The sequence below is a fragment of the Cheilinus undulatus genome, linkage group 18 (assembly GCF_018320785.1).
Source record: "Cheilinus undulatus linkage group 18, ASM1832078v1, whole genome shotgun sequence".
NCBI lineage: Eukaryota > Metazoa > Chordata > Actinopteri > Labriformes > Labridae > Cheilinus > Cheilinus undulatus.
In genome coordinates, this window is record NC_054882.1 from 27,019,162 (window position 1) to 27,037,635 (window position 18,474).

At 38.6% G+C, this 18,474-nt stretch overlaps 2 long non-coding RNA genes across 2 annotated transcripts; both read left to right on the plus strand.

Moving 5' to 3' along the window:
* Positions 1-7,785: 7,785 nt before the first annotated feature.
* Positions 7,786-8,963, plus strand: LOC121526628. The gene is made up of 2 exons (XR_005993330.1): positions 7,786-8,197; positions 8,645-8,963. It is a non-coding gene; the product is annotated as an uncharacterized LOC121526628 (long non-coding RNA).
* A 2,144-nt stretch (positions 8,964-11,107) lies between these two features.
* LOC121526652 lies at positions 11,108-12,280 on the plus strand. Its single transcript, XR_005993331.1, has 2 exons — positions 11,108-11,519; positions 11,962-12,280. It is a non-coding gene; the product is annotated as an uncharacterized LOC121526652 (long non-coding RNA).
* Positions 12,281-18,474: the final 6,194 nt, after the last annotated feature.

Consider the following 18,474-nt stretch of genomic DNA (forward strand, 5'->3'; position numbering starts at 1 on the left):
CTCATTCCACCTCACAGTGGTAGTTGAAGACCCAAACAATATTTCTGGCACTGTCCCAAGGTAATCTGATGGAATCTGTCAAAGAAAAAGCCTTCTCAAATATGCTACAGTAACAACTAAACTGCCTGACTTGACAATGAAATACTAAGAAAAAAAAAAGCCCAACTTTACATTGAAATATTTCAGAAACCGCCAGTTTCCAAACACTCATTCCACCTCACGGTGGTAGTTGAAGACCCAAATAATAATTCTGGCACTGTCCCAAGCCAATCTGATGGAATTTGTCAAAGAAAAAGCCTTCTCAAATATGCTACAGTAACAACTCAACTGCCTAACTTGACAATGAAATACTAAGGAAAAAATAGCACAACTTTACATTGAAATATTTCAGAAACCGCCAGTTTCCAAACACTCATTCCACCTCACAGTGGTAGTTGAAGACCCAAAGAATATTTCTGGCACTGTCCCAAGCCAATCTGATGGAACTTTTCAAAGTAAAAGCCTTCTCAAATATGCTACAGTAACAACTCAACTGCCTAACTTGACAATGAAATACTAAGGAAAAAATGCCCAAATTTACATTGAAATATTTCAGAAACCGCCAGTTTCCAAACACTCATTCCACCTCACAGTGGTAGTTGAAGACCCAAAGAATATTTCTGGCACTGTCCCAAGCCAATCTGATGGAACTTTTCAAAGTAAAAGCCTTCTCAAATATGCTACAGTAACAACTCAACTGCCTAACTTGACAATGAAATACTAAGGAAAAAATGCCCAAATTTACATTGAAATATTTCAGAAACCGCCAGTTTCCAAACACTCATTCCACCTCACAGTGGTAGTTGAAGACCCAAAATATATTTCTGGCACTGTCCCAAGCCAATCTGATGGAATTTGTCAAAGAAAAAGCCTTCTCAAATATGCTACAGTAACAACTCAACTGCCTAACTTGACAATGAAATACTAAGGAAAAAATGCCCAACTTTACATTGAAATATTTCAGAAACCGCCAGTTTCCAAACACTCATTCCACCTCACAGTGGTAGTTGAAGACCCAAAGAATATTTCTGGCACTGTCCCAAGCCAATCTGATGCAATTTGTCAAGGTAAAAGCCTTCTCAAAAATGCTACAGTAACAACTCAACTGCCTAACTTGACAATGAAATACTAAGGAAAAAATGCCCAACTTTACATAGAAATATTTCAGAAACCGCCAGTTTCCAAACACTCATTCCACCTCACAGTGGTAGTTGAAGACCCAAACAATATTTCTGGCACTGTCCCAAGGTAATCTGATGGAATTTGTCAAAGAAAAAGCCTTCTCAAATATGCTACAGTAACAACTCAACTGCCTAACTTGACAATGAAATACTAAGAAAAAAATGCCCAACTTACATTGAAATATTTCAGAAACCACCAGTTTCCACACACTCATTCCACCTCACAGTGGTAGTTGAAGACCCAAAGAATATTTCTGGCACTGTCCCAAGCCAATCTGATGGAATTTGTCAAGGAAAAAGCCTTCTCAAAAATGCTACAGTAACAACTCAACTGCCTAACTTGACAATGAAATACTAAGGAAAAAATGCCCAAATTTACATAGAAATATTTAAGAAACCGCCAGTTTCCAAACACTCATTCCACCTCACAGTGGTAGTTGAAGACCCAAACAATATTTCTGGCACTGTCCCAAGCCAATCTGATGGAATTTGTCAAAGAAAAAGCCTTCTCAAATATGCTACAGTAACAACTCAACTGCCTAACTTGACAATGAAATACTAAGGAAAAAATGCCCAACTTTACATTGAAATATTTCAGAAACCGCCAGTTTCCAAACACTCATTCCACCTCACAGTGGTAGTTGAAGACCCAAAGAATATTTCTGGCACTGTCCCAAGCCAATCTGATGCAATTTGTCAAGGTAAAAGCCTTCTCAAAAATGCTACAGTAACAACTCAACTGCCTAACTTGACAATGAAATACTAAGGAAAAAATGCCCAAATTTACATTGAAATATTTCAGAAACCGCCAGTTTCCAAACACTCATTCCACCTCACAGTGGTAGTTGAAGACCCAAAGAATATTTCTGGCACTGTCCCAAGCCAATCTGATGCAATTTGTCAAGGTAAAAGCCTTCTCAAAAATGCTACAGTAACAACTCAACTGCCTAACTTGACAATGAAATACTAAGGAAAAAATATCCCAAATTCACATTGAAATATTTCAGAAACCGCCAGTTTCCAAACACTCATTCCACCTCACAGTGGTAGTTGAAGACCCAAACAATATTTCTGGCACTGTCCCAAGCCAATCTGATGGAATTTGTCAAAGTAAAAGCCTTCTCAAATATGCTACAGTAACAACTCAACTGCCTAACTTGACAATGAAATACTAAGGAAAAAATGCCCAACTTTACATAGAAATATTTCAGAAACCGCCAGTTTCCAAACACTCATTCCACCTCACAGTGGTAGTTGAAGACCCAAACAATATTTCTGGCACTGTCCCAAGCCAATCTGATGGAATTTGTCAAAGAAAAAGCCTTCTCAAATATGCTACAGTAACAACTACACTGCCTAACTTGACAATGAAATACTAAGGAAAAAATGCCCAACTTTACATAGAAATATTTCAGAAACCGCCAGTTTCCAAACACTCATTCCACCTCACAGTGGTAGTTGAAGACCCAAAGAATATTTCTGGCACTGTCCCAAGCCAATCTGATGGAATTTGTCAAAGAAAAAGCCTTCTCAAATATGCTACAGTAACAACTCAACTGCCTAACTTGACAATGAAATACTAAGGAAAAAATGCCCAACTCTACATAGAAATATTTCAGAAACCGCCAGTTTCCAAACACTCATTCCACCTCACAGTGGTAGTTGAAGACCCAAAGAATATTTCTGGCACTGTCCCAAGCCAATCTGATGGAATTTGTCAAAGAAAAAGCCTTCTCAAATATGCTACAGTAACAACTCAACTGCCTAACTTGACAATGAAATACTAAATAAAAAATGCCCAACTTACACTGAAATATTTTAGTAACCGCCAGTTTCCAAACACTCAGTCCACCTCACAGTGGTAGTTGAAGACCCAAAGAATATTTCTGGCACTGTCCCAAGCCAATCTGATGCAATTTGTCAAGGTAAAAGCCTTCTCAAAAATGCTACAGTAACAACTCAACTGCCTAACTTGACAATGAAATACTAAGGAAAAAATGCCCAACTTTACATAGAAATATTTCAGAAACCGCCAGTTTCCAAACACTCATTCCACCTCACAGTGGTAGTTGAAGACCCAAACAATATTTCTGGCACTGTCCCAAGCCAATCTGATGGAATTTGTCAAAGAAAAAGCCTTCTCAAATATGCTACAGTAACAACTAAACTGCCTAACTTGACAATGAAATACTAAGGAAAAAATGCCCAACTCTACATAGAAATATTTCAGAAACCGCCAGTTTCCAAACACTCATTCCACCTCACAGTGGTAGTTGAAGACCCAAAGAATATTTCTGGCACTGTCCCAAGCCAATCTGATGGAATTTGTCAAAGAAAAAGCCTTCTCAAATATGCTACAGTAACAACTCAACTGCCTAACTTGACAATGAAATACTAAGGAAAAAATGCCCAACTCTACATAGAAATATTTCAGAAACCGCCAGTTTCCAAACACTCATTCCACCTCACAGTGGTAGTTGAAGACCCAAATAATAATTCTGGCACTGTCCCAAGGCAATCTGATGGAATTTGTCAAAGAAAAAGCCTTCTCAAATATGCTACAGTAACAACTCAACTGCCTAACTTGACAATGAAATACTAAGAAAAAAATGCCCAACTTACATTGAAATATTTCAGAAACCGCCAGTTTCCACACACTCATTCCACCTCACAGTGGTAGTTGAAGACCCAAAGAATATTTCTGGCACTGTCCCAAGCCAATCTGATGGAATTTGTCAAGGTAAAAGCCTTCTCAAAAATGCTACAGTAACAACTCAACTGCCTAACTTGACAATGAAATACTAAGGAAAAAATGCCCAAATTTACATAGAAATATTTCAGAAACCGCCAGTTTCCAAACACTCATTCCACCTCACAGTGGTAGTTGAAGACCCAAATAATATTTCTGGCACCATCCCAAGCCAATCTGATGGAATTTGTCAAAGAAAAAGCCTTCTCAAATATGCTACAGTAACAACTAAACTGCCTGACTTGACAATGAAATACTAAGAAAAAAAAATGCCCAACTTTACATTGAAATATTTCAGAAACCGCCAGTTTCCAAACACTCATTCCACCTCACAGTGGTAGTTGAAGACCCAAACAATATTTCTGGCACTGTCCCAAGCCAATCTGATGGAACTTTTCAAAGTAAAAGCCTTCTCAAATATGCTACAGTAACAACTCAACTGCCTAACTTGACAATGAAATACTAAGGAAAAAATGCCCAAATTTACATTGAAATATTTCAGAAACCGCCAGTTTCCAAACACTCATTCCACCTCACAGTGGTAGTTGAAGACCCAAAGAATATTTCTGGCACTGTCCCAAGCCAATCTGATGCAATTTGTCAAGGTAAAAGCCTTCTCAAAAATGCTACAGTAACAACTCAACTGCCTAACTTGACAATGAAATACTAAGGAAAAAAATATCCCAACTTTACATTGAAATATTTCAGAAATTGCCAGTTTCCAAACACTCATTCCACCTCACAGTGGTAGTTGAAGACCCAAAGAATACTTCTGGCACTGTCCCAAGCCAATCTGATGGAATTTGTCAAGGTAAAAGCCTTCTCAAAAATGCTACAGTAACAACTAAACTGCCTAACTTGACAATGAAATACTAAGGAAAAAATGCCCAAATTTACATAGAAATATTTAAGAAACCGCCAGTTTCCAAACACTCATTCCACCTCACAGTGGTAGTTGAAGACCCAAACAATATTTCTGGCACCATCCCAAGCCAATCTGATGGAATTTGTCAAAGAAAAAGCCTTCTCAAATATGCTACAGTAACAACTCAACTGCCTAACTTGACAATGAAATACTAAGGAAAAAATGCCCAACTCTACATAGAAATATTTCAGAAACCGCCAGTTTCCAAACACTCATTCCACCTCACGGTGGTAGTTGAAGACCCAAATAATAATTCTGGCACTGTCCCAAGGCAATCTGATGGAATTTGTCAAAGAAAAAGCCTTCTCAAATATGCTACAGTAACAACTCAACTGCCTAACTTGACAATGAAATACTAAGAAAAAATGCCCAACTTACATTGAAATATTTCAGAAACCGCCAGTTTCCACACACTCATTCCACCTCACAGTGGTAGTTGAAGACCCAAAGAATATTTCTGGCACTGTCCCAAGCCAATCTGATGGAATTTGTCAAGGTAAAAGCCTTCTCAAAAATGCTACAGTAACAACTCAACTGCCTAACTTGACAATGAAATACTAAGGAAAAAATGCCCAAATTTACATAGAAATATTTAAGAAACCGCCAGTTTCCAAACACTCATTCCACCTCACAGTGGTAGTTGAAGACCCAAATAATATTTCTGGCACTGTCCCACGCCAATCTGATGGAATTTGTCAAAGAAAAAGCCTTCTCAAATATGCTACAGTAACAACTACACTGCCTAACTTGACAATGAAATACTAAGAAAAAAAAAAGCCCAACTTTACATTAAAATATTTCAGAAACCGCCAGTTTCCAAACACTCATTCCACCTCACAGTGGTAGTTGAAGACCCAAAGAATATTTCTGGCACTGTCCCAAGCCAATCTGATGGAATTTGTCAAAGAAAAAGCCTTCTCAAATATGCTACAGTAACAACTACACTGCCTAACTTGACAATGAAATACTAAGGAAAAAATGCCCAACTCTACATAGAAATATTTCAGAAACCGCCAGTTTCCACACACTCATTCCTCCTCACAGTGGTAGTTGAAGACCCAAACAATATTTCTGGCACTGTCCCAAGCCAATCTGATGGAATTTGTCAAAGAAAAAGCCTTCTCAAATATGCTACAGTAACAACTACACTGCCTAACTTGACAATGAAATACTAAGGAAAAAATGCCCAACTTTACATTGAAATATTTCAGAAACCGCCAGTTTCCAAACACTCATTCCACCTCACAGTGGTAGTTGAAGACCCAAAGAATATTTCTGGCACTGTCCCAAGCCAATCTGATGGAATTTGTCAAGGTAAAAGCCTTCTCAAAAATGCTACAGTAACAACTAAACTGCCTAACTTGACAATGAAATACTAAGGAAAAAATGCCCAAATTTACATAGAAATATTTAAGAAACCGCCAGTTTCCAAACACTCATTCCACCTCACAGTGGTAGTTGAAGACCCAAAGAATATTTCTGGCACTGTCCCAAGCCAATCTGATGGAATTTGTCAAAGAAAAAGCCTTCTCAAATATGCTACAGTAACAACTACACTGCCTAACTTGACAATGAAATACTAAGGAAAAAATGCCCAACTTTACATTGAAATATTTCAGAAACCGCCAGTTTCCAAACACTCATTCCACCTCACAGTGGTAGTTGAAGACCCAAAGAATATTTCTGGCACTGTCCCAAGCCAATCTGATGGAATTTGTCAAAGAAAAAGCCTTCTCAAATATGCTACATGTACAACTAAACTGCCTAACTTGACAATGAAATACTAAGGAAAAAATGCCCAACTTTACATTGAAATATTTCAGAAACCGCCAGTTTCCAAACACTCATTCCACCTCACAGTGGTAGTTGAAGACCCAAACAATATTTCTGGCACTGTCCCAAGCCAATCTGATGGAATTTGTCAAAGAAAAAGCCTTCTCAAATATGCTACAGTAACAACTACACTGCCTAACTTGACAATGAAATACTAAGGAAAAAATGCCCAACTTTACATTGAAATATTTCAGAAACCGCCAGTTTCCAAACACTCATTCCACCTCACAGTGGTAGTTGAAGACCCAAACAATATTTCTGGCACTGTCCCAAGCCAATCTGATGGAATTTGTCAAAGAAAAAGCCTTCTCAAATATGCTACAGTAACAACTCAACTGCCTAACTTGACAATGAAACACTAAGAAAAAAATGCCCAACTTACATTGAAATATTTCAGAAACCACCAGTTTCCACACACTCATTCCACCTCACAGTGGTAGTTGAAGACCCAAACAATATTTCTGGCACTGTCCCAAGCCAATCTGATGGAATTTGTCAAAGAAAAAGCCTTCTCAAATATGCTACAGTAACAACTACACTGCCTAACTTGACAATGAAATACTAAGGAAAAAATGCCCAACTCTACATAGAAATATTTCAGAAACCGCCAGTTTCCAAACACTCATTCCACCTCACAGTGGTAGTTGAAGACCCAAATAATATTTCTGGCACTGTCCCACGCCAATCTGATGGAATTTGTCAAAGAAAAAGCCTTCTCAAATATGCTACAGTAACAACTACACTGCCTAACTTGACAATGAAATACTAAGGAAAAAATGCCCAACTCTACATAGAAATATTTCAGAAACCGCCAGTTTCCACACACTCATTCCACCTCACAGTGGTAGTTGAAGACCCAAACAATATTTCTGGCACTGTCCCAAGCCAATCTGATGGAATTTGTCAAAGAAAAAGCCTTCTCAAATATGCTACAGTAACAACTCAACTGCCTAACTTGACAATGAAATACTAAGGAAAAAATAGCACAACTTTACATAGAAATATTTAAGAAACCGCCAGTTTCCAAACACTCATTCCACCTCACAGTGGTAGTTGAAGACCCAAACAATATTTCTGGCACAGTCCCAAGGCAATCTGATGGGATTTGTCAAAGAAAAATGTAACCCAATGAATTAATTTAAATGTATACAGATTGTGCCATCCTGCCTGCCTGCAGGAGTGACCTTGTGCCGCCATAACAAACTGGTTATTTTATTTTTCCCCAAATTAATTTACTAATTTCCTTAAACTGTTTATTTTGTTTACAAACCGTTCATACCACACCCCAAATCCGCAACTCATTATCCAATTCGAGCTCATCCCATAACACATAAATATCCGGTGCACAAGGTCACTTCCTCTTTGGCAATCTCCTCACCTGGGGTCACGCAGGCAGCACGGCTGGTTGGCAGCAGAAATTACACACTACCTTCACTAAACGGTCGATCCTAACATTATAGAGACTCAGCGGTGAGTGTTGTTTCTTTTGTTATTCTCATAATATGTCCTAAGTTGATTTAAAACTCCCGCTAGTGCCTTTGTTCCTCCGCGGGACTTGCGGAGATTTATATGCCAAACCTCATTAAGAAAACAGCTAATTTAAGCTGCGTGCAGCTGCACGCCGTTTTGTCTTTGACTTATTTGTATGTATATTTGTTAAAATTATTTGATATGTTAAAGTAAATCGGCTTTGCCGAAATGTTAGGTACATTCCATTGAAAATGAGAACTTTATTTTTTTAAGTGAAATGCTTAATGAGATTAACTAATTTTTATATTAGATAAATTGTGTTCTCGTAGTGAGAATTGGATGTGAAGTGCGGATTTTGTGATGAAAGAGTTTGAATTAACGAAGAGTAGTACAACATATGTTTGATAAAGAATAGTAATTGTTTGTATTTTACTGACCCCTTTTTAGGTCAGGTTTTTTTTGTTACCCCTTCCTTTCCCTGGATTGGATCCGTCGTAAGACTGGCGAGCTACCCAAGGAACTCTGAACTCCCCACACCTCCCCCCCTTTCCCAAAGAAGACTACCACGGTTAGGGTAGGAACAAGGACTCTGGGACATGAGGAACTGAACTGATTTAAGGTCGATTAAAGAAAGGGCAGAACTTTAATTTTTTTGCATTTTTTTAAAAAAGGCCTCCCTTTGTTATTATTGATGGATTGTTTGAAGTTGTTTGTGTTTATTATTTGGAAAAAATATTATTTGTCAATACACTTACTTTAAACTTAACTTCTGTATTTGTTGTATTATTCACACACCCTGGGCTTCCTTTGAGACGAACCTAAGTTTTCTGAATTACCTAATTTTCCACTATTTATTATTTCAATTTTTTCCAATTAATATAATTTTCGTTTATCTAGGTTCACATATTCAAAATGTCACAAAAAGCCTTCTCAAATATGCTACAGTAACAACTACACTGCCTAACTTGACAATGAAATACTAAGGAAAAAATGCCCAACTTTACATTGAAATATTTCAGAAACCGCCAGTTTCCAAACACTCATTCCACCTCACAGTGGTAGTTGAAGACCCAAACAATATTTCTGGCACTGTCCCAAGATAATCTGATGGAATTTGTCAAAGAAAAAGCCTTCTCAAATATGCTACAGTAACAACTCAACTGCCTAACTTGACAATGAAATACTAAGGAAAAAATGCCCAACTTTACATTGAAATATTTCAGAAACCGCCAGTTTCCAAACACTCATTCCACCTCACAGTGGTAGTTGAAGACCCAAAGAATATTTCTGGCACTGTCCCAAGCCAATCTGATGGAATTTGTCAAGGTAAAAGCCTTCTCAAAAATGCTACAGTAACAACTCAACTGCCTAACTTGACAATGAAATACTAAGGAAAAAAATATCCCAACTTTACATTGAAATATTTCAGAAACTGCCAGTTTCCAAACACTCATTCCACCTCACAGTGGTAGTTGAAGACCCAAAGAATATTTCTGGCACTGTCCCAAGCCAATCTGATGGAATTTGTCAAGGTAAAAGCCTTCTCAAAAATGCTACAGTAACAACTCAACTGCCTAACTTGACAATGAAATACTAAGGAAAAAATGCCCAAATTTACATAGAAATATTTCAGAAACCGCCAGTTTCCAAACACTCATTCCACCTCACAGTGGTAGTTGAAGACCCAAATAATATTTCTGGCACTGTCCCACGCCAATCTGATGGAATTTGTCAAAGAAAAAGCCTTCTCAAATATGCTACAGTAACAACTAAACTGCCTGACTTGACAATGAAATACTAAGAAAAAAAAAAGCCCAACTTTACATTAAAATATTTCAGAAACCGCCAGTTTCCAAACACTCATTCCACCTCACAGTGGTAGTTGAAGACCCAAACAATATTTCTGGCACTGTCCCAAGGCAATCTGATGGAACTTTTCAAAGTAAAAGCCTTCTCAAAAATGCTACAGTAACAACTCAACTGCCTAACTTGACAATGAAATACTAAGGAAAAAATGCCCAACTTTACATAGAAATATTTCAGAAACCGCCAGTTTCCAAACACTCATTCCACCTCACAGTGGTAGTTGAAGACCCAAATAATATTTCTGGCACTGTCCCAAGCCAATCTGATGGAATTTGTCAAGGTAAAAGCCTTCTCAAATATGCTACAGTAACAACTCAACTGCCTAACTTGACAATGAAATACTAAGGAAAAAAATATCCCAACTTTACATTGAAATATTTCAGAAACCGCCAGTTTCCAAACACTCATTCCACCTCACAGTGGTAGTTGAAGACCCAAAGAATATTTCTGGCACTGTCCCAAGCCAATCTGATGGAATTTGTCAAAGAAAAAGCCTTCTCAAAAATGCTACAGTAACAACTACACTGCCTAACTTGACAATGAAATACTAAGGAAAAAATGCCCAACTCTACATAGAAATATTTCAGAAACCGCCAGTTTCCACACACTCATTCCACCTCACAGTGGTAGTTGAAGACCCAAACAATATTTCTGGCACTGTCCCAAGCCAATCTGATGGAATTTGTCAAAGAAAAAGCCTTCTCAAATATGCTACAGTAACAACTACACTGCCTAACTTGACAATGAAATACTAAGGAAAAAATGCCCAACTTTACATTGAAATATTTCAGAAACAGCCAGTTTCCACACACTCATTCCACCTCACAGTGGTAGTTGAAGACCCAAACAATATTTCTGGCACCATCCCAAGGTAATCTGATGGAATTTGTCAAAGAAAAAGCCTTCTCAAATATGCTACAGTAACAACTCAACTGCCTAACTTGACAATGAAATACTAAGGAAAAAATAGCACAACTTTACATAGAAATATTTCAGAAACTGCCAGTTTCCAAACACTCATTCCACCTCACAGTGGTAGTTGAAGACCCAAACAATATTTCTGGCACAGTCCCAAGGCAATCTGATGGGATTTGTCAAAGAAAAATGTAACCCAATGAATTAATTTAAATGTATACAGATTGTGCCATCCTGCCTGCCTGCAGGAGTGACCTTGTGCCGCCATAACAAACTGGTTATTTTATTTTTCCCCAAATTAATTTACTAATTTCCTTAAACTGTTTATTTTGTTTACAAACCGTTCATACCACACCCCAAATCCGCAACTCATTATCCAATTCGAGCTCATCCCATAACACATAAATATCCGGTGCACAAGGTCACTTCCTCTTTGGCAATCTCCTCACCTGGGGTCACGCAGGCAGCACGGCTGGTTGGCAGCAGAAATTACACACTACCTTCACTAAACGGTCGATCCTAACATTATAGAGACTCAGCGGTGAGTGTTGTTTCTTTTGTTATTCTCATAATATGTCCTAAGTTGATTTAAAACTCCCGCTAGTGCCTTTGTTCCTCCGCGGGACTTGCGGAGATTTATATGCCAAACCTCATTAAGAAAACAGCTAATTTAAGCTGCGTGCAGCTGCCGTTTGTCTTTGACTTATTTGTATGTATATTTGTTAAAATTATTTGATATGTTAAAGTAAATCGGCTTTGCCGAAATGTTAGGTACATTCCATTGAAAATGAGAACTTTATTTTTTTAAGTGAAATGCTTAATGAGATTAATTAATTTTTATATTAGATAAATTGTGTTCTCGTAGTGAGAATTGGATGTGAAGTGCGGATTTTGTGATGAAAGAGTTTGAATTAACGAAGAGTAGTACAACATATGTTTGATAAAGAATAGTAATTGTTTGTATTTTACTGACCCCTTTTTAGGTCAGGTTTTTTTTTGTTACCCCTTCCTTTCCCTGGATTGGATCCGTCGTAAGACTGGCGAGCTACCCAAGGAACTCTGAACTCCCCACACCTCCCCCCCTTTCCCAAAGAAGACTACCACGGTTAGGGTAGGAACAAGGACTCTGGGACATGAGGAACTGAACTGATTTAAGGTCGATTAAAGAAAGGGCAGAACTTTAATTTTTTTGCATTTTTTTAAAAAGGCCTCCCTTTGTTATTATTGATGGATTGTTTGAAGTTGTTTGTGTTTATTATTTGGAAAAAATATTATTTGTCAATACACTTACTTTAAACTTAACTTCTGTATTTGTTGTATTATTCACACACCCTGGGCTTCCTTTGAGACGAACCTAAGTTTTCTGAATTACCTAATTTTCCACTATTTATTATTTCAATTTTTTCCAATTAATATAATTTTCGTTTATCTAGGTTAACATATTCAAAATGTTACAAAAAGCCTTCTCAAATATGCTACAGTAACAACTACACTGCCTAACTTGACAATGAAATACTAAGGAAAAAATGCCCAACTTTACATTGAAATATTTCAGAAACCGCCAGTTTCCACACACTCATTCCACCTCACAGTGGTAGTTGAAGACCCAAACAATATTTCTGGCACTGTCCCAAGATAATCTGATGGAATTTGTCAAAGAAAAAGCCTTCTCAAATATGCTACAGTAACAACTCAACTGCCTAACTTGACAATGAAATATTAAGGAAAAAATGCCCAACTTTACATTGAAATATTTCAGAAACCGCCAGTTTCCGCACACTCATTCCACCTCACAGTGGTAGTTGAAGACCCAAAGAATATTTCTGGCACCGTCCCAGGGCAATCTGATGGAATTTGTCAAAGAAAAAGCCTTCTCAAATATGCTACAGTAACAACTCAACTGCCTAACTTGACAATGAAATACTAAGAAAAAAATGCCCAACTTACATTGAAATATTTCAGAAACCACCAGTTTCCACACACTCATTCCACCTCACAGTGGTAGTTGAAGACCCAAACAATATTTCTGGCACTGTCCCAAGCCAATCTGATGGAATTTGTCAAAGAAAAAGCCTTCTCAAATATGCTACAGTAACAACTACACTGCCTAACTTGACAATGAAATACTAAGGAAAAAATGCCCAACTTTACATTGAAATATTTCAGAAACCGCCAGTTTCCAAACACTCATTCCACCTCACAGTGGTAGTTGAAGACCCAAACAATATTTCTGGCACTGTCCCAAGCCAATCTGATGGAATTTGTCAAAGAAAAAGCCTTCTCAAATATGCTACAGTAACAACTCAACTGCCTAACTTGACAATGAAATACTAAGGAAAAAATGCCCAACTTTACATTGAAATATTTCAGAAACCGCCAGTTTCCACACACTCATTCCACCTCACAGTGGTAGTTGAAGACCCAAACAATATTTCTGGCACTGTCCCAAGCCAATCTGATGGAATTTGTCAAAGAAAAAGCCTTCTCAAATATGCTACAGTAACAACTCAACTGCCTAACTTGACAATGAAATACTAAGGAAAAAATGCCCAACTTTACATTGAAATATTTCAGAAACCGCCAGTTTCCACACACTCATTCCACCTCACAGTGGTAGTTGAAGACCCAAAGAATATTTCTGGCACTGTCCCAAGCCAATCTGATGGAATTTGTCAAAGAAAAAGCCTTCTCAAATATGCTACAGTAACAACTCAACTGCCTAACTTGACAAGGAAATAGTAAGGAAAAAAATTCCCAACTTTACATTGAAATATTTCAGAAACCGCCAGTTTTCACACACTCATTCCACCTCACAGTGGTAGTTGAAGACCCAAACAATATTTCTGGCACTGTCCCAAGCCAATCTGATGGAATTTGTCAAAGAAAAAGCCTTCTCAAATATGCTACAGTAACAACTCAACTGCCTAACTTGACAATGAAATACTAAGGGAGATTTGCCTAACTTTAAATTGAAATATTTCAGAAACCGTCAGTTTCCACACACTCATTCCACCTCACAGTGGTAGTTGAAGACCAAAACAATATTTCTGGCACAGTCCCAAGGCAATCTGATGGAAGGTTTGAAAATAAAGCCGTCTGAAATATGCTACAGTAACAAGTCAACTGCCTAACTTGACAATGAAATACTAAGGAAAAAAATGCCCAACTTTACATTGAAATATTTAAGAAACCCCCTGTTTCCACACACTCATTCCACCTCACAGTGGTAGTTGAAGACCCAAACAATATTTCTGGCACAGTCCCAAGGCAATCTGATGGAAGATTTGAAAATAAAAGCCTTCTGAAATATGCTCCAGTAACAACTCAGCTGCCTAACTTTAAAATGAAATACTAATGGAGATTTTCCCAATTTTAAATTGAAATATTTAAATTCCTCAGATTTTTAAGAATGATTGTCTGTTCCTCCATTGAGAAATGCAGGGTTTCTCTATGTTTGCGATTGGTCAGACGCTGCAAACACCACCCCTTTAATGTCAGCGTGCTCTGATCCAGCTTGGAAAACCCTGGCTGCAATTGGCGAGTTGATAACCAGCTTCGTTGTACAGCTGATCCGGATTGCAAATGTCTTTATAAATCAATCCTGCTAAGGGAGAGATATCCCGGACTTGTTAATCCAGCTTCGTCGTACAGGCCTCTGGGCATTTTTGTGATCTTTTATAATTTCCAGTTTGGTATTGTTTTTTGTCAGGAGAGCTGCTGTCCCTGGCGCAATATTGATCTTGCGAGATGATTTTTACCTCGATGAGAAATCTTGATACGTCTTGATCTCTTCACATCCCTACTCAATGTACATTGATGAACCGTTACACTCCTAAAAACAGCTGACTGTCAAACTCACATTGTGTAGTCTACTCACCATGGTTGCACATGCCCACTAAACATATGTCTTGTTGCTCTGATTGGCCCATAAGGAACAACATTGACAGAACTTTTGTCCAATCACTCTCTGAGACTATGAGCGGTTACCTAGATGTATGTGAATTACTTCTCATGCAATAGATATATGAAACACTATCTGGCATGTCAGGTTATTTTGTAACTATTTTATAATTAAAGGAAAAGTTGATATGTTTGGAAAGGAGGTTGGCTGCCAAACTGACACAAATCAGATACAGATACGAATCATATCATTCTCAAGCTTGTATGCTCTTTATTTGATTCCAGTTCCACATAAAAAGTTGCAGGATCCAAAAATGACATGTGACAGGTAGTGTAGTACCTTTATCCCATGACTTTGCTGCTATTTATGAGGAAGTTGGATTGAGAGCAAGCTGCAGAACATCAAGCAAGATCACTTGGTTGTCAAAACTAAGGTTGTAAAGTCATCAGCTGAGACTAAAAACCTCATAAAGCCCCCGAATATCTTTGTATTTTACACTTCTGTTTTTGCATGAGGAAAAGGATTTACAAGTCGCTTTAAACAGTCTGACCTTTGCATCTTAAATCTGGCAAGAAAGTGAGCGGGCAATTATCTCAAATTGATAAACTATTCCTTTAAATCAAGGCTGCATCTTCCTTGCACTCACTCGGTCGTCTCCCCTCTAGGAGCTTATCTACGTCACACTCAGACTGCCTTTGCCAGCAATGTGTCCCCCCTCCTATAAAAATTAGCTTGTGCGTGTTATTTTCATAACGGCTGCAGGATCAATACATTCATTCCCATTTTAGCCGCTTTGCCCCTTTGCCTACCCACGCCCCAGAATAGGACAGCTTGCAAATCTCAGCCGCCATGTCAGCTAATCACAGCCCTATTGCTTCAGTCATTCTTGCCCCATTGCTGGCCTGGCGCAGCGAGAGATTTTACCCAGAGGTCAGTGGGCTGGTCAGCTTGTCTAAGTCCAAACTCCCCTCCTGCCAGGTGGATCAGAGGGAGGCAAGTGGTTCACTTCACCGCTGAGAAAATGAGATCACACTGCCACAACAGGGGGGCTGCCTTTGGAAGACCTTCATTCCAGGCTACGAGATAATAGAGGAAAACTATTTGCATCAACCAAGATGACATTATCATGAATCAGACCTTGTGATATATTCTCTTCATGTCTGGCACTTCCAGGTGTCAACTGTCGCTCAGATATTTCTACTTTATAAAAGTTAAAGATCTAAAAAGGAAATATAAGAGATAAATGGAGGCTGTTGGTTTCTTCAATATAAAGCATTTTCACTTAAGTGCCTCATTAGACAGTATAATGTTCTGTTTTTGTTTTTGTTTTGTTTCTTTTTTTTGGGGGGGGAGGGGGTAACTCCTGTTAATTGAGGCTGATTCTGTGCACCTTTGAAGCTTGTCCCTTGTTTTCAAGTTAACGATCCTTCAGAGACACATCTGTATTGATGGTAGAAATGAAACTTGATTAACTGCATCTCATTTCTATATGTGCTAAATCTTTAATTAATTAATACATAAATGCAAATACAAAGAAGACCACACTGGGAAAGCTTGGAGGGCAACATATGGTGGCCTGAGGCAGGGTCTCATTGGTTCAATCAGAAGTTAATTCTATGAGAACTTCTAGTAAAATCATAAACAAACAGCAGCAATGGGAAGAATTCACTGAAACCCCTTTAACATAAACATTTGTCGATAGTATGATTATCTTTAACTATTATGATTTAGTAGAGTTTTATCAATAAAAATGATGTATAAGTTGTGGACCATGGAATGGTATGTTAATACACTGTAGGAAGTAGAACTGATTTAACTGATATAGGGGAACCAACTGTATGAGGGAAACTTTAAAAAGTAGAAGGAGTGCAATGAAATCTGTAGGGCTGACAGCTTCCATTCGGTTGGTCAATTGTTTGGTCGAAAAAGCTATTGTCCGATTAAGATCACCCTGGTCAGCGAGTCCCATCCCCCAATTTCTTTCTTACTGTTTAATCATGAACACTGACCTTAATTTATTCAGGTGAGGCCTGCAGGTCAGTAGATGTTGTTCTTGGTTCCTTTGTTACTGCTTTTTAAACAGACCAACCTTCATGTGGCCTTCAGATTAGCTCAAGAACAGTGCGTAGAGAGCTTCATGGAATGGGTTTCCATGGCCGAGCAGCTGCATCCAAGCCATACATCACCAAGTACAATGCAAAACATCGGATGCAGTGGTGTAAAGCACGCCACCACTGGACTCTAGAGCAGTGGAGACAGATTCTCTGGAGTGACGAATCACGCTTCTCCATCTGGCAATCTGATGGACGAGTCTGGGTTTGGCAGTTGCCAGGAGAACGGTCCTTCTCTCACTGCATTGTGCCAAGTGTAAAGTTTGGTGGAGGGGAGATTATGGTGTTGGGTTGTTTATCAGGAGCTGAGCTTGGCCCCATAGTTCCAGTGAAAGGAACTCTGAATGCTTCAGCATATCAAGAGATTTTAGACAATTCCATGCTCCCAACTTGAGGGAACAGTTTGGGGATGGCCCCTTCCTGTTCCAACATGACTGTTCACCAGTGCACAAAGCAAGGTCCATAAAGACATGGATGAGAGAGTTTGGTGTGGATGAACCTGGCTGGCCTGCACAGAGACCTGACCTCAACCCGATAGAACACCTTTGGGATGAATTAGAGCGGAGACTGAGAGCCAGGCCTTCTCGTCCAACATCAGTGTGTGACCTCACAAATGCGCTCCTGGAAGAATGGTCAAAAATTCCCATAAACACACTCCTAAACCTTCTGGAAAACCTTCCCAGGAGAGATGAAGCTGTTATAGCTGCAAAGGGTGGACCGACGTCATATTAAACCCTATGGATTAAGAATGAGATGTCACTTAATTTCATATGCCAGTCAAGGCAGGTGAGCAAATACTTTTGGCAATATAGTGTACATCATTGTTGTCCGTGATGGTTTTCATTGTCCAATATTACATAAGCAGTGGTCACACACTTTAGCTACACATATATGCTACACACTTACACCTGACCCAAGCCCTCCACCTCTCAATGATATAGAGCCACTGAACTTTTTCTGGGTGTGATAGATGGATGGCAGAGGGTCCCCGAGGGAGCGGTGATTAAACAGGAAGTAGAGAGAGTCACTGCGCATAGAAGGAAATGGATGACCCCTCCTCCTCCTCAGAGAAGAGAAGAGGGAAGGAATGAAAGGCAGCCATAGATTATCAATAAAGTCAATACGGCATTGTGTTACAACTCACCTCTGACCTAAGCAGGGTTTCTAGCTCTGATGTCCTTACCAGGATCTGACAATCTGATAAGAGAGTCATAATTTTCTCATAATTTTAATTTTAGATACTTATTTCTTATCAAGATTTGAGGGATTAATACATTCAGAAAATAGAAATGAATAAATGTAGGTATAATTTGACTTCATGTGATGTCTTATTTATTTCAAATTCTCACATTACTATGCAAATTATTAAATAATGATCTTGCAGTCACTTTATCAAAGCATTATCACTTCATACCTAATTAGGATTCTGGTCACAGTCAATGAGAGGCTTGTTTCAACATATACCATATCACCGCTGCTTCTAT